Source organism: Chrysemys picta, unplaced genomic scaffold, assembly GCF_011386835.1.
Source record: "Chrysemys picta bellii isolate R12L10 unplaced genomic scaffold, ASM1138683v2 scaf2841, whole genome shotgun sequence".
Lineage (NCBI taxonomy): Eukaryota > Metazoa > Chordata > Testudines > Emydidae > Chrysemys > Chrysemys picta.
The window spans coordinates 1-6,451 of NW_027055543.1; the positions used below are offsets into that span (position 1 = coordinate 1).

General features: G+C 46.7%; 1 long non-coding RNA gene across 1 annotated transcript; it reads right to left on the minus strand.

Moving 5' to 3' along the window:
* Nucleotides 1-139: 139 nt before the first annotated feature.
* Nucleotides 140-6,139, minus strand: LOC135980354 (uncharacterized). Its single transcript, XR_010597449.1, has 3 exons — nt 5,861-6,139; nt 2,360-2,499; nt 140-256 (listed from the first exon to the last, which is right to left on the minus strand). It is a non-coding gene; the product is annotated as an uncharacterized LOC135980354 (long non-coding RNA).
* Nucleotides 6,140-6,451: the final 312 nt, after the last annotated feature.

The following is a 6,451-nucleotide window of genomic DNA, read 5'->3' on the forward strand; positions in this document are numbered from 1 at the left end:
TGTATACAACAAAGTTCTTTACAACTCTCCAGATTCCATGGACCCTAGCGTGGGTTTAGCAGCTAAGTATTCTCCACAGTTCATCAACCTTTTCCAACCAACAACACGGACCCTGTGTATATTATTTACTCACCACTATGGCTCCTGCAGTGTCTGATGCAAAGTTATGAATAAAAAAGTCAGGCATGTTATGCCAGTCGATGCTCTTGCTGAGAACAAACAAGAGTCTTAAGAAACTTTTTTTCATAATGAAATCCTAAACCAAAATGAGAAAAAATATATATCAGGGTGAAAGGGATTTAGATAGAGAACATCATCGGGTAGAATATTCTACCTTCATTCAAAACCCCTCTACACGGAACACCTGGTAGATAAATTAACAATGTTGCAGAGCAATGAATAATCAGGATCAGAAATTGTGGTGAGTTGAGGATGATGATGTATCCGGGCAGCACCTACAATATACTGGGCTCTGTCTGCAAACAAAGGAAGACACAGGCCCAGCTCCCAAGAATTGACAGTCTAAGAAGGGTTCTGATGGCTTCCAGCAGAATGTTGGATTGTGTAGGACCTGACTGTGTGAGCTACTTGTTCAGAGAAGGGTTGGATCAAGGAGAACAAGCAGAACAGCAATGGGACTCCATGTGGAGGACTCCACACAGGGCCTGTTTTCTGTAGGACAAGTAGCCAGATGTAGCGTGACCATGTGTAATAAATGAAGGGGGGGGGCTCCCTTTTATGAATACCCAGCCAGCCAGTTAGCTATAAAGTCCCTCTTGGTGGCTGTTCTCTGCTTGCTTTACCTGTAAAGGGTTAACAAAGTTCCCCAGCTAAAGGAACAGGAGTGGGCACCTGACCAAAAGATCCAATGGGAGGGCTAAAACTTTTTAAAATGGGGAAAAAACTTCTCTTTGTCTGTGTCTGTTCTCTGGAGATGGGACACGGAGCAGCAATTCTGTGTAAGGCTGGAACCAGGTATGAAAATTCATCTTCCATACCGAGAAAAATCATTGGACAGAGAATGTTTAACTAGACGCGATCAGGTTTATTTCTTTATTTTGGCTTGTGGATCTCCTCTGTGCTAACCCCAGATACTTTTGTTTTGCTTGTAACCTTGAAGCTGAACCTCAAGAGAGCTCTCTTGATGCTTAATTTTTGTAATTGTTTTCTTTTAAGATCTAGCAAAAAGCCTAAGTTCCAGATGTACTTTCTTCCTTTTTGTTTTTAACAAAATTTACCTTTTTGAAGAACAGAATTGGATTTTTGGTGTCCTAAGAGGTTTGTGCATGTTGTTTAATTAGCTGGTGGCAACAGCAGATTTCCTTTGTTTTCTTTCTCAGCTCTTCCCTGGGGACGGGGGGGCGGGATTTGAAAGGGCTTGAGGATACCCCACAGGGAAGAATTCCCAAGTGCTCCTTCCTGGGTCCAAGGGGTTTTTTTGCATTTGGGTGGTGGCAGCGTTTACCAAGACAAGGTCAGAGAAAAGCTGTAACCTTGGGAGTGTAATACAAGCCTGGAGTGGCAAGTATTGATTTTTTAAATCCTTGCCAGCCTCCACCTTCTGCACTCAAAGTGCCAGAGTAGGGATTCAGCCTTGACACCATGTGTATAAGCGACAAAGCTGGACCCATTTGTTTTGTCAGTGAAGGTCTAAGGGTACGTCTTCACTACCTGCCGGATCGGCGGGTAGTAATCGATCTATCGAGGATCGATTTATCGTGTCTTGTCTAGACGCGATAAATCGATCCCCGAATGCGCTCTCTGTCGACTCCGGAACTCCACCAGAGCGAGAGGCGGAAGCGGAGTTGACGGGGGAGCCGCAGCCGTCGATCCCGCGCTGTGAGGACCCGAGGTAAATCGATCTAAGATATGTCGACTTCAGCTACTCTATTCTCGTAGCTGAAGTTGCGTATCTTAGATCGATCCCCCCCCAGTGTAGACCAGCCCTGAGAGAGGAGCAGTCGCCAGGGGAGACCTTGGGTGGAAATGTCTCGTCCTTGAGTCCAACGGATAGTGTGAGGCAGGGGAGTAGCCCGGCAAGAATCTACTGAAACTAGCACAGAGTGGTGGGAAATCCCTGCAAATCAAGGATACCACCGACAAACGGGGCATGAGATCACCAGAGAGTTTGTGGGATGTATCTGGAGAAGGCACCTAATATGTATAATAGGAGAAAAGCATCCAGAGGCTGGATTGTCTGGAGTAAGTGAAAGAAGAAAGGTTGAGTGCTGTAGGCAAAGGGTTTGAAGAGAAGTCAGACCCTATGTGATAAACCTTCTGGGATGTCCCAGGCTGGGTCAGGTGGGACGGACAGCGTGAGGGGACACTAGTTTACAGATTAGATGGAGAAGGTTTATACCTCTTTGTTACTATTGAAGTAGTCAACAGTGTTTCTCCATGATTCCAGCAGGAGCATGGCTCCCTCCATAGCACAGCCATGCTGCTCACGTCCACTTTCATCCGCCTCCCAAATAGTCTCCATGCACGAGATATCTGGGACTAATAAGAAAGAAGGAATGACAGAAAGAAAGAAATTACTGCCATTACTGGTTAAAGGGGAACGATGTAGATAAATCTCTAATAATTTTCATATGACTTTACATTGTGCCTCTTCATATAACCTTGTGGTGGGTCTACCCACGTGTGACTTCTGTTTTCATGGGACTTTGTATCAAAGCCTCATTTAGAAACTTTGCATTGCCCTTGGTATAATATTATAGCCCCTAAGGATAGAATAAGATAGAAGAAAAATTTCTTTTTGCTAGCAGTAGAACAAGAGCTCTCCCCCCCCCCACTCTTAATCAATTGCCCTGTTGAATGAATGAGGTGTGGATGAGCAAGGCATGGAAGGCAGCACCTCCAGACAGCCTCAACTGTTGGAGAGGGGCTGGGAGCCAGACCCAAGGACAATAAAATGTGTCAAGTGGGCTCATTAAAAACAAGCAGACATACCTACGGCGCCTCAGGGGTTAGAAGCAAGCACCTTCTTTTGGAAACACCCTCTTTGCAGCGTTGGGACAAAACTCAAAAGAAAGCAGCACAAAGGACCAATGGACACAGACACAGAGTTTGAAGCTGATATAGATTTGCATAAGAGGAAAGCTGCTATAAAAGTGAGGTGTCTTGCAGAGGACCCTGGGTCTCGTCTTGTCAACATGGGAGCATCGATCCGGATCAGCAGAAGCCCGGCTCCACCCCCTCCCCCATCTAACTCACCTGGCCAGTGAAGTTAAGGGGAGCAACTAATTGGTAACAACAAGACGGAGTGTGTTTGTGTGTGTGTGTGAGTGTAAGTGTAATATATTATATGCATATAATACAGTGTTAATGAATACATGTACTACTAATAAATGTGGTGTTTTGCCTTATTCCCCCTAAAAAGATCCTGTGCAGTACTTTAAGTACAACAACGAACGCGCCCTCAGGTGTCATTCATGGACTGATTGGTGCCCAAAAGACAGTTCATTTAAACCAAAGAAAGGACACGGTCTGTCTGTCTTGGGGTTGTATACTGCTGCCCATCACCGTGGTATCTGGGCTCCTTCCAGCTAAAATCAATGAGCAATAGCGAAGTTCCTAGTGGAGAGCTTGGCGTCACTGGCACATCTCCCTTTTTGGGGTAAGATATCTCTGCTCTGGGTAGGGTTATCTTTTGTTTGTTGGCTTGATTGGTTTGATTCCTACCGTTTGTTTTGAATAGGGCTAGACATCTATATCCTGCTTGAGCAGGGGAGAAGTGAAGGAAACTGTGATGCTGGTGAAATAAGCCACTGACTCTCAAAGCAAGAGAGATTGGGGTGATCAAAATCAGACTCAAATTGGGGATTCCTTAAAAAACAAAAACAAAATAAGAGAGACCCAGAATGAGACTCCTTTGCACTTCTATGGAGTTTTTCAGTGGAGGATCTCCAAATGGCTTTTAAAGGTGGGCCGGTATTATTACCACCATTTTTATGGCCGGAGAAACCATGGCACAGGGAGGTGAAGTGACTGGCTCAGTCAAACAGCAGGTCACTGGCAATGCTGGGAATAGAAGATAGTTCTCCTGACTCCAGTCACATCCTCTACCCCCTTTATTTCTTGGATAAATGTTATTGATTCATTACGCAATAAATATCTTGTGCTCTCCGATTGGACATGAATGAGCATAGACCCAAAGAAATACCAGGACTCGCTGTACTGTATAGGGCCAACCAAATAATAGATTTGTCCGACAGCATGAACATTAGCCAGCCAAATATGGCTGAAAAGGACTGGCTGATGCTCTTGCAATTAGGATTCAGTTCACATATCCTGCTTTGCCGCCGTCAGCAGCATGGGAAAGCAGCTAGGAGCTCGTGATGGGTGGAACAGCCAGGATAACATCCTCCCAAGGGAAGTGGTGGAAGCCCCATTGCTTAAGTCTGTGGTTTTCAGGTTGGCCACTTATTCAAAGTCAAAGAATTTCGCCTTTACACTCACTATAAGAGTTAGAAATGTGTCATTGCTAACAACGTTAGCCCTACAGAATTCACCTGCACGTGTGTTGTGAGAGGTTGGCCAAGAATATTTGACCTTGAAGGGTAAAGGTGTGCAGGGAGTGGGGGAGCAAGATTATTTTTGCTTTAGGTTATAATACAATTTTCAATGCCTCCTGACTCCCTTGATTGCTCTGTGTAATCATCTGGGGTCAAGACCCACTGTTTGAGAAACGTTGGCTAAAGACATTTAAAACTAGACTGGACTAAACCAGGGCTCAGCGTGGGATGGGCTGCGGTGGCCTGGCATATTGGCTTCTTTTTTCTAATGCCTTTTTGTTCTGCAGCATCTAAGCTTTCATTTAGAAACAATGTAAGTCTCTAGTTGTTATTTAAGATTTTTATTACAGTAATGCCTACGGGCTCTCCAAGAGCAGGGCCCTATTGTGGAGAGGCACCAGCTGGGCCCAGAGTGTGTGTGGGGGTGTCTCCTTTGCACACTTCTGGGTGCAGAGGCGTGGCCACACCTAGGCCCCATTTTACTCCCTCCCCATTCCTCCTTATGGTTCCTGAGAGAGATGTACCTGCCAGAGCAGTGGAAAGAGGCCTTAGTGTAATGAGAACCAGGCTCTAGGATCCAGAAATAGGACTCCCATTCCAACCCAGGTATTGGGCTAGTCAGTCATCCCTAGTGTTGTATTGTTCTGCCTGCTCCAAGCAATGACTTCACTACAAGGGTAAGAAAGAGAAGGGAGAGCAGTGTGTGGTGGAGAGAAATAGAAACTGCCCTTCCTCTTCCAGCAGCCAGAGGTTCCCAGAGAAATACAGGCTCTGGGGGCATCATCACCTCCACCAGTGCTGGAGAGCCTTAGAAATACAGGGGTCTGACCGTCACCCGGGTCTAGTGTTTGTATCAGGGCTTGTAAGTATTGTGTTCACACTGGGGATGGAAGGACCTCACGGAGATCCAGCATTTACCAAACTGGTCCTGATTCAGGAACACTGTCTCCTGTCATTCCAATCTCTGGGAGATTCCGGGATGATTAGTACTGGGACTGATTACTGCTAGCTCATTATTTATTTGCCAAGCTCCAGCAGTGATCTCTGCCCCCCGTGCAGAACAGAGGGCTGCCCTCGAGCTGCATGCAGACTCAGCCATGGAAGAGCGCCGTCCACCCACTAGCAAAGCCATGCGGCCACATCTATTTGTTCTCCCCTCCTCCACTTTTTCCATGTTTCCCCCCCACACACACTCTCTGTGCCTTGTCTTCAGTTTTCCCTAAGTGGAACACAAACCCAAGAGCCTTTGGGATCACTGCAAATCTTTGAACACCTGGGGGTTGAGACTGAGTTTGCCTCCCTTCATTCCCACCCCTTAGCGCATCCTTAGCCTTTCCTTTTACCTGTAGTGACAGTTCGGGGATATCGCGTCTTGCCTCTCTTCACTTTTTGGCAGATTCGCTTTAGACACCTTAGGATGGGCCCACTCTGCTTAGGAACCACCTTGGCTGGGCCATCTTGAATATCTTCTCGAGCCAGCTCCGGCTCACGCTGACTCCCACTGGAATGTTCCTCTCTTCCCAAGGTGGATGTGCCCTCAGCAGCTGCGTCCTCCTCCTTCTCCTCCCTTGGCAAGCTGTGCACGTCCATTCTGCAACAAGTCAGGAAGGGTGGCCAGTTTTGTTTCAGTCGATCTTATTGTCTGCGGGACAATTTCCAGCCTGAAGCTAGTGAGAATGTGTGCGTCGTCCTCCGGCTAAAAATGTGAGCCAAAGACAGCAGAGCCCGAGAACTGGGGCCCAGATCCTCAAAGGTATGGAGTTTCCTAACTTCCATGGAAATCAATGGCAGTTAGGAGCTTAAATACCTCTGAGAATCTGGGCCTGGGACCCTGCACCCCCTGCCAATCCCCCCACCAAGTGTATCTCTACACTTGCAGCTGGGGGTGTGATACCCAGCTCGCATACACATATTCGCACTGGCTTGCTAAAATA